The 9505-nt window shown below is 44.9% G+C and overlaps 1 long non-coding RNA gene across 1 annotated transcript; it reads left to right on the top strand.

The window, feature by feature from the left end:
• Positions 1-5392: 5392 nt before the first annotated feature.
• Positions 5393-9293, top strand: LOC116834532 (uncharacterized). The gene is made up of 4 exons (XR_004375970.1): positions 5393-5462; positions 6633-6720; positions 8045-8168; positions 9072-9293. It is a non-coding gene; the product is annotated as an uncharacterized LOC116834532 (long non-coding RNA).
• The last annotated feature ends 212 nt before the right edge of the window (positions 9294-9505 follow it).

A 9505-nucleotide genomic window follows, 5' to 3' on the forward strand; every position in this document is an offset into this window, starting at 1 on the left:
ATCTCCAGGCTATGATAGATAAAGGCCACAGCACAGTGCTGTGTGACAAGCGTAAAGGAAAAGCCAAAGGATCAAATGGACGCTCATGGAGGGAGGGAGGGGATACTGAGGACTCCAGCTATCCCACAGTCCCCACAGTCTCTGAAAAGTATTTGCATTCTGGCAGAGCTCCCAATGCCTTGTAGGGTCAAACACATTGTCCCGGGTGGTTCAGGGTATATCTCGTAAATTTACCCTCCCCTCCCCTGCAAAAGAAAAGGGAATAAAATCTTTCATGACTTTTTTCAATGTCACCGTATGTCTACTGCATACTGCTGGTAGATCGCGGTGTGGTGGCATGAATCAGCAGCATCCTCCCCCTTCCCTCCCCAGTGGCAGATGGTACAAGTACTCAAAATGACTGAATAGCCATTCTCATCATCCTGTGAGTGCTCCTGGCTGGCCTCAGTGAGGTCAGCCAGGAGCACCTGGGTAAAAAATAGGAATGAGTCCATCATTCCCGGCAGATGGTACAGAACAGCTGGTAACTGTCTTCATCATAGCAACTGGGGGCTGAGCTCCATCAGCTCCTCCACCTTTCATGTCTAAAGAAAAGATTCTGTACTGCCTGGACTATCAATAGCAACGGGAGGCTGCCTCCCCCTCATTTTATCTCACTAAAAAGGTCAAGTATTTCTTATTCCTGCATTCTTTTATTACTTCATCTCACACAAAATGGAGGGACACTGGCACAGTAGCCCAGGAAGGTTGGGGGAGGAGGGAAGCAACAGGTGGGATTGTTGTAGGAACACCCCTAGAATGGCATGCAGCTCATTTCTGTGGGATCTGACACGGAGTGGCTGTGCTCTCTGGTTCTTTGAAACACTGGTTCTCTAGTACACTTGCCCCCAATGTTCTAGGCAAGACTGACTTTATTTTTAGATAAAACATAAAGGAGGGAATGACCACAGGGATCCCGATTCCCATTTTTGTCTTTGCGCCCCGGCGATCTCAGCTAAGGCCAGCCAGGGAGCACCCATGACAGAAGCAGATGGTAACAGAACAACTGATAACCGTCATCTCATCGCCAATTTACAATGGCACAGCAGATGGTACAATAGGGATGGTGACCATTAGCACAAAGATCAATTGGACGCTCCTGGAGGGAGGAGGGGATATCCTGAGGACTCCAGCTATTCCCACAGTCCCCACAGTCTCTGAAAGTATTTGCATTCTTGGCAGAGCTCCCCAATGCTGATAGGGTCAACACCATTGCGGGGTTTCAGGTATATCTCGTAAATTTACCCTCCCCTCCTCTCAAAAGAAGAAGGAAACGATAAATCGTTTCTATGATTTTCGAATGTCATCTTCTCTCTTTCATTATTCCATCATGCATTGGGATCGCAACCCAGAATTCCAATGGGCTGGGGACACTGTGGGAACTACGGGATAGCTACGGGATAGCTACCCACAGTGCAACTCTCCAGAAATCGACACTAGCCTCAGTACATGGATGCACACCACCGAATGATTGTGCTTTGTGTGGCCGCGTGCACTCGACTTTATACGAACTATTTTACAAAACCGGTTTATGTAAAATCAGAATAATCCTGTAGTGTAGACATACCCTAGGATAGTCTGAGGCCTTGTTCTTAGACTAAGCAGCAGGGCCAGCCTTAAACTGGGAAGTGAATGGTCACATCCTCACATCCCAAACCAGTCACACTGAAATCAGGTGCTATTGGGCTGTTAGGAAGACGATCCTGTCTTGATAGTGCCCATTACCACCAGATAAAGAAACAGCTCTTAAGATGGTTAAAGAAAACTTAGTTTGAGAGCATCCTGTCTGGTAAGGAATCACTTATCAATGGTTGTGGTTGTGAAACCCTCATTTCTGTATTGTTTTATCTTTACAGCCCCCACTTTTCTATTGTTAATCTGTCTGTTTCTCTAATTGTTTCGTCTGCTATATAATTAATTTTGCTAGGTGTAAGTTAATTAGGGGGGTGGGATATAACTGGTTAGAGAATTATGTTACAATGTGTTAGGATTTGCTAGATAAGATTTCAGTAAAATAATTGTTTAAGGTATAGCTGAGAATATTACTATATAAACTAGGGTCAAACAGGAAGTAGGTAGGGAAAATTGGAATCATGCTTGCTGGAAATTAACCCCAATAAACATTGCATTGTCTGCACTTCGGCCTTCTGGTCTTTTGCTGCTTGCTGTGTGCATGACAAGAACCAGGGAAGTGGGAGTGTGGAGGGAAATCCCTCTAACACAGCAACCACCCCCCCACACACATAGACATTCTGCCATGGCACATGTGCACTTGTCAGCATTGTGATTTCACAACAACTAGATTTTATTAAAAGGGGACAAGCCAATCTCTTTCTGGGTGATAAAAGGCTCCCGTTTGGATTTCTCCAGATCACATAGTTATTTGCATCCCCAGGGATCAGTGTGCCTCATGCAGCTTAATCAGAAGATTTCTGACCGGGTCTAATAAGCCCCTTTATCCCAACAGAACAGTGTCCCCATTACTGGGGTTGTACTGGACCAGTAACCAGACCACTGAAGCTCTAGCAGCACAATTCTTACGTTTAGACAAATGCTGAGGAAATAAATCCCATGGTTCTTGTGATTCTAAATGACCCCTGGTGTCCTGTCTCCGGTGTGTAGTTTGATGTATATCCAGACAGTGATTGATTTGCTGGATTTATAGGCACTCGTCTAAACACAAAAGTTGTACCATCCTTACTATACAGCTCTAGATATACGGGCACAACCCCTCTCACAACATCTCTGTAGGGCAGGTAAGCAAAGTGTCGGTCTAATTAAGCAGAGGGCTGCATCCCAGATTTCATTTTAATCCTTTAATTACCAAATTAAAACATTGCACAAAACAGATAAAGAACAGATCAGAAATGAATGCACATCATAGACCTTCTGAGGTTCCCAACCCGCTCCCTGCAGCCTGCCCTGTGACCATCCACAGAGAAAGCTGATGTCTTTATGTAGCAAAAACATTTCATTGCCACAAAGCCATCACACAGACCTGACTTTGCAATGTGCTATGGCAGCAAAAAGGCCACTGTAGCGTTTGGGCTCCCTACAGAGGGGCCTAGTGACCTGGGCCGGGAGGTAATCGTCCCTCTCCACACATCCCTGGTGTCCTTCCAAAAGGCATAGTGTGTTCCGTTCTGGACCATGTCTTCTCTGACCAATACTGGGAGTCTGGCGAGAGGTGAGAGATGAATGAGCAATGAGCAGAGTGCAGGGAAGGGGCTGAACTGGGTTTTAAATATAAGACTGTACATGTTTCCCTTGGGAAGTCAAAAACATGCTTATTGCTACTTCTGCTTCAGAGTGCTTGCGCTCAGCCCCCCTCACAGCACCAGCCAAGCTGAGTACAGCATGCCAGGGTGAGTGAGAGGACATGGGAACTTTTCAGTCCCATAAAACGATGAGTATAGGGCACTGGCACTGAATACTTGCACTGTTTTCGCCAGAGGGTGGTGATTTTAAGTGATAGCTCATGCCTGAGATAACAAAGGCACAGAGACCACAGCTGCTACTGGTGTCTCAAAGTCTCCCGGGCCCGTATGCCACTATCCCATTTGCTGCAATGGTGCCTGTCAAAGTTATAGCCAAGTGGTGTGGGAAAGTGTCCTGCCATGCAGGAAAAGATAAAGCTGCCATCCCTAGAAACCTTTAGGAGAGGATTGGAGAGGTCCTCCATGGATGTTACATCTAAATCTCTCAGCGTGTAGCTGGCATGGTCAGCTTGGAAGTTGTGCACAACAACAGAGAATAGACAGAGATGTGCTCACCAAGATGCACACTCAGAAAACAGAATTTCACAAATCCGTGCAGTTGTTTAGAGGGGATGGCGCTCCCAGCCTCTGTGTCTCTAAGCAGTGTCGTTAAGAGTTGTGACCAGCACAGTCAATGTCATGAACAGCAATAGGATGCAATGACTGGAAGATTAGATGGACAGGTCACCTCTGCTGCAAACCCCATCCAAACAGACATAAGATAAACAAGAAAATGGCACTGCTTTAGGGGTAAGAGTGTCCAGATGAAGTTTGTTCCAGTGTAACCATAGAGTTATAATTGTACTGGTATAGTTATGTCAGGAGATTTTCCCACATACACCACTAGCTAGCCCTGTTCTGATCCTGTAACTCATCAGAGAAGCCCATCTATGTAACAGGCAGTGAAGTGTAAGTTTAAATAAGTCTGAACATGTGTGTCAGCTCTTTGTTCTCTCAAAATCATGTTCTCTAATGCTTTCTTCCATTTGCTACATCTACCGCCTTCTTCTCAGAAGCTCTTGTCACTAGCTGTTATCACAAGCTCCCAAAGGCAAGAGGCAGAAGCCAGACTGTTCTGCATGGTAATAAGAGGTTGGCATAGATGGGATGCTGTACCCAAACCCTGGTCACAAGATATGTCAGCACTGCAGTCAGAGGTGTGTATACAGCCCATTTAGAGGTACCAGAGCTAGCTTTATTTAGCTAGCTGGAATAACAATACCAGTGAAGTCCTGGCAGCTCAGGCAGCAGCAAGTACTGTAAAAGTCCACACAGGACCCTGGATATGTACTTGAGTTGCTCACCTGTGCTTCTGTGGCATTGCTGCTATTGGTTCCTCGGCTAGATCAAAGCTAGTCCGTGTGTGTGTCCATGTGCTACACACCTCTGATTTCAGGTAGACATATCCTGAGAGTGGGAGACTTCTGAAATTACACCCCAGGACAGGTGAGTGCCCAGGACCTAACGCTGAAGAGGAACGATCAGAGACCAGTGAGGGGACAGAGGTACAAGCAGCCCTGTATCTTGACATCCAGCATAGAACCTTTTGAGTTTTCCTAGGCAGTGTGTAAGTCCAATCACTTCTCCTTCTCTCCTACCTGAATCATGTGAATGAGACGAACCCTGAGAGGTGTTTAGCATTAGCAAGCACCATTGGACTCACCAGGCTTGGCACATCAACAATTTGTGTCTGTACTGTTGACTAGTATTGTTTCACATGAAGTCATGTCAAGTTGTCCAAGCACCACACTGCAGGGAGGCTCCTGGGAAGGAGCCTGCAGAAGTAAGTTGCTGATCAGAGCTAAACCAGCAGGTGTTCGTTATATGTCCCAAGATGTTTTGCACAAACCACAGTGGCCTAACGTGTCTTACACAGTCTGGGATGGCACAACATGTTTTGCACAAAGACCATGGAATTTTCCACAGACAGAGCTGCAAGAATTCCAACGTCCAAACTGTGGTTGGACTTTTCAAATCTTCCCCAGAAGCAGGGGTCACCTTCTGATTGGCCCACAGCAGCTTTGCCAAGAAGAAACCAAGCCCTTGGAAACTGTATAAAACCGGCAGTTTTAGTCAAAGCATCACTCCCTGAAGCTAAAATATCTGGACGAGAAAGACAGTGAACAGGACTGTCAACACCTGGCTACTGAGAGCGCCCCTTGTCTGGTAACTAATATAGTTGCTTCTCTGATAATCAGCCTATTAATTCTTCCTTTAAAGTCCTGTCTAGGGAGATGGCTATGAGATCCAGAAAAGGAAGAAGAACACAGCTATCATAACCTCTTGAGTGAATGAACTACCTGAATGAAGTTTCTAGGTATCTCAAGAAACCACTTGGGGTTCTCTGAGGCTAAGCTGGAGAACACACCTTCCTGCCAGTTTGAATGGAGAATTAGCAAAACTACATACATTATGTTTATTCCAATTATAAGTTGGTTATTTTAAAGCTACCTGAGTTAAAACCATCTGCAGGATAATTCCAGTTATCCAAATTCTCTTTATCCAGAAATCCTAATTATCCAAATGCACAGTGTGTGTCCCCCTGCCACCTTGTGCTAGTTAATCCCCCACTGATTAACTAAGAGTAAGGTTGTGGGAACTTTGAACTGGGAGGATTTCTGGCTTTAGGGATGATGACTGCAAGAAAGGGAGTGGAGGGGAGCAATGGAGAAGGTAGGGCAGGAGAGAAATGCTGGTGGGGGGAGAGAGAAAGAGAGAGAACATGCAAGAAAGAAACAGATGAAGGGGTTAAGGTGAAGACTGAAAGGAGAAGTGTTCAGGGAGAGAAAGGACAGGGAGAGACAGAGAAAAATCAGGGCAGGGGGAGGGGAAGGAAAGGAAGCAGAGAAGAGGGTGGAGGAGAGAAACAGGGAAGGAAAGACAGAGAGATGCAGGAAGAGGGGGAGTTGCCAAATTAGACTGGAGCCTCCTTGGTGCTGCTTGAGCACTTTCAAGCACTACCAGCCCTGGGCTCCGCAAGACTTGGTACAAATAGGGAGGGGTGGGTCCAGCTCCTTCCTCCAGTGCTGTCAGTGCTGGGAAATATCATAAACATGATCATCTAACCACTGTTCTTCTTCTTTCTGTGATTTCTGACTTCCTTTAAGTGCTGCATTAAAGCCTATAAAGTATGTAAGTGTGCAGTAATTCCCCACTCTGCAGGTGCAGTTGAAATAAATGCTAACCTTGCGCATGATCCCAAAAAGACTGCAGAACTCATTTTAGAAATGTCCTTCGGATTAAAGCAATATTTCTACAGCTCAGCATGTCATGTCACTATCCCCAGTGTCTTAATGTCCTCTGTCTCCTCTCTGTCTTGGTGTCTTTTCTCTCCAGTGACTCTGAGTTCCTGGCCGACCTCCAGCCATGAAGATCCTTTACCTGCTCTCTGCTGTTGTCTTCTTGGTGCTCCTGACTGCCCCAGGTAAGATGTCAATGAAAACGAGCGATAATATAAATGGATATCTGGGAGCCATTACTCAGGTTGTCTAACACTTTCTACTAGAAAAATTATTCTAACTTTTTCTTATGATCTCTGGCTCCTGCCCCCAAGAAAAAACATTGGGATTTGACTGAATTATGACTAGTCAAAACAAAATCCACGTCCTCTCAGTGTTTTCCTCAGAATTTACTGAGGCTTGCTGCGTAAGTCACCCCATATTCTATCTGGATAGCATGTACTGTTCTTGTAACAGGCAATCACAGAACTGGAAGTCTGGATGTGATACTGACAGATGAAGTCTAGCCCCCTGCAATCTACCCTTGGATTTGGGAGATGGTGCATAGGGCTAGGAGCCAGGATACCATGACTTAAATTGTAACTTCTGCTGCTTATTAGAGTTAATAATTCTGTGCCCTTCACAACCTGACATTATGAAGTAAGGCCTTGTCCCACTGAGAGGTTACACAGCTAGGAACAGAATCCAGATCTCTAAAATGACAGCCTCTCATCTCTGTGTTTTAGCTCCACTGTGTCTCAAAACTTTCCACAAAAAGGGGCTTGGCTTTGTTTACAGAAATGATGTCATCTGGGAGTGACACAGTGTTTGCAGACATGACAAGGAGTCATTTAGGGGGTCATTTTCTATCTGTTTGCTGTAGATAGTTTTGTGAAAGCACAACAAATGTTCTAAACTAATCAACAAGATCTGGCTCTGCACATTTGAACTTCCATTTTTAAAATGAGAGTCCCCTTAGGTATTATCAAAAACTGGCAATTGCTCATGTGGAAACTATTCTTGAGTGAACCTTCCAAAGAAAATCTGAACAGAGTCTCTGAGACAGGCAGGATTTCAAACCAGAAGGGACTTTTTCAAGCCCTTCTCTTTCGATAAGTTGTAGTTACCCAACCCAGTCCTATGCCAGTTCACCCTACTTAATCAAATAGCACTGATGGTACTGCCTGGCCCATCACTGTCAGAGCCAGAGAGAATCAAAACCTCACCCCCGCCACAAAACAAGTTCCGTCCCTTAAAGGCATGGAGCAGTGAAAGATGCCTGTGCTCTGAGCTATGGTTCTAAACTGCAGCTGGAGAGTCAGAGTCCCTGTTTCATTCTCTTCTTTCAGGCTGCCATTGAATGTGGGTAGAACTGCAACCATGGAAATAGTACTAAAACTCTGATAAACGTTCATACTGGAAGACAGTTGAGCTGACTTGGCCAGATCTTAGTGAATTTGAAATGTCTGGCATCGCAACTGTAATTTACCCTGCTCTGCAGAATGATAATTAAGACCCTTTCTTTGTTAGGATTCTCCCAGGCTAGAATTTCTCCAAAAGCATGTAAACGCCGTGGTGGTTCCTGTTACTTTCGGGGATGTCCCTCTAATTCTATATACCTTAAAAAGTGCTGGATTGGTTCTTGCTGTCAAAGGTAAGACACCCTGCAGTGTGAGCAGGAATATTCATTACTCTCTTTCCTTTTAACACCCGACGAATCCCCTTCCGTCTTTAAAGCAGCTCAGCTTCTAGCCCTTTATTTGCCCCCTTTTGAAAACCAAGGGAGGGAATTATAAAAATCTTGTTCTGAATGAATGCGAATGGTTTAAGCAGGAAGGTCCCTCTGTGAAGTTAACTCGGCCACAGTGCAAATCTGCAGCCCGTCCTATTCCTGTTCTTTGTGACTGGAGGTGCCATAAATTATATAAGCCACTCAGCTGATCACATTAATGTTGCAGCAAAAACAGGTCCTAGAGAAACAGTTAGGAGGGTGAGAGACTTTCCCACCCACTAAAACACCAGAGAGATGGGATGCTGGGCAGGAAACAGGGATATCAGCTGGAGTGGCCTTGCTGCCAACTGCAGGGCTGCTCTCCTGGCTAACTCACTGAGCATGCCCAGAGATCTGTGCTATCACCAGGCAGGGCTGCTAGCATGGAATTGCCACCAGATCTGAGTCAGTCTTCAGGCAGAATTAGAGTTCCCCTGCATTCCTTCAGAGTTAGCGATCTATCACCTAAATAAGTCTCATTTTACCTTCAGTTGTAGACAAGGTGTGTTAAAGTGTACATGGATGTGTCGTGCTTTTCTGATGTATACTTATTATAGACAGTGATTTCACCCGTTTAGATACTTATAGCTATCTCCATGAAAACTCTCTAACTGAATGTTGCAATAGCTACAATGGATTCCCTATGCTAAGGTTAATAAGGAATCTCTTCATTAACCAGTCAGTGACTGGGCAATTCCTCCTGTCCTTTGATTTGAAATCAAACATCATATTGTTCCTGTTCTATGGGGCAACATCAAAAAATCTGATTCTCTTTTCTTTGTACAGGATATTTTTTGACTGATTGTCTAGGCAGGATCTCTGGGAATCTGGCAGCCAGACACTTGCTTCTAAAATCATCAGATCCTGCTTCAGCGGAACCCTGGAGTGCTGCTTATTTAGGCTATAAAGAACCTTGTGAGCTGGAGAAATTCCTGAAAGGAGCCCTTGTATCACCATATCATATTTCTTACTCTTCTTTTAATAAAAGCAAGCTGGCTTAAGATCATATTACTGAAAAGTGTGTGTGTGTGTGTGTGTGTGTGTGCTTGGGAGGCAAGGGGGCTGTTTCTCTTATTCGCCTTATGAAATCCAGTTTGTTTATCTTTTTAAAATAAAAAATAAAATGAAATACCCTCCATTTACTAGACCCATTAAATCAACTGCCAATGGATAGATCTCAGAGAGTAAATCCCGGCCATAGTGTAGACCTGCCCTTAGGC

Source organism: Chelonoidis abingdonii, chromosome 3 (assembly GCF_003597395.2).
Source record: "Chelonoidis abingdonii isolate Lonesome George chromosome 3, CheloAbing_2.0, whole genome shotgun sequence".
NCBI classification, from domain to species: domain Eukaryota; kingdom Metazoa; phylum Chordata; order Testudines; family Testudinidae; genus Chelonoidis; species Chelonoidis abingdonii.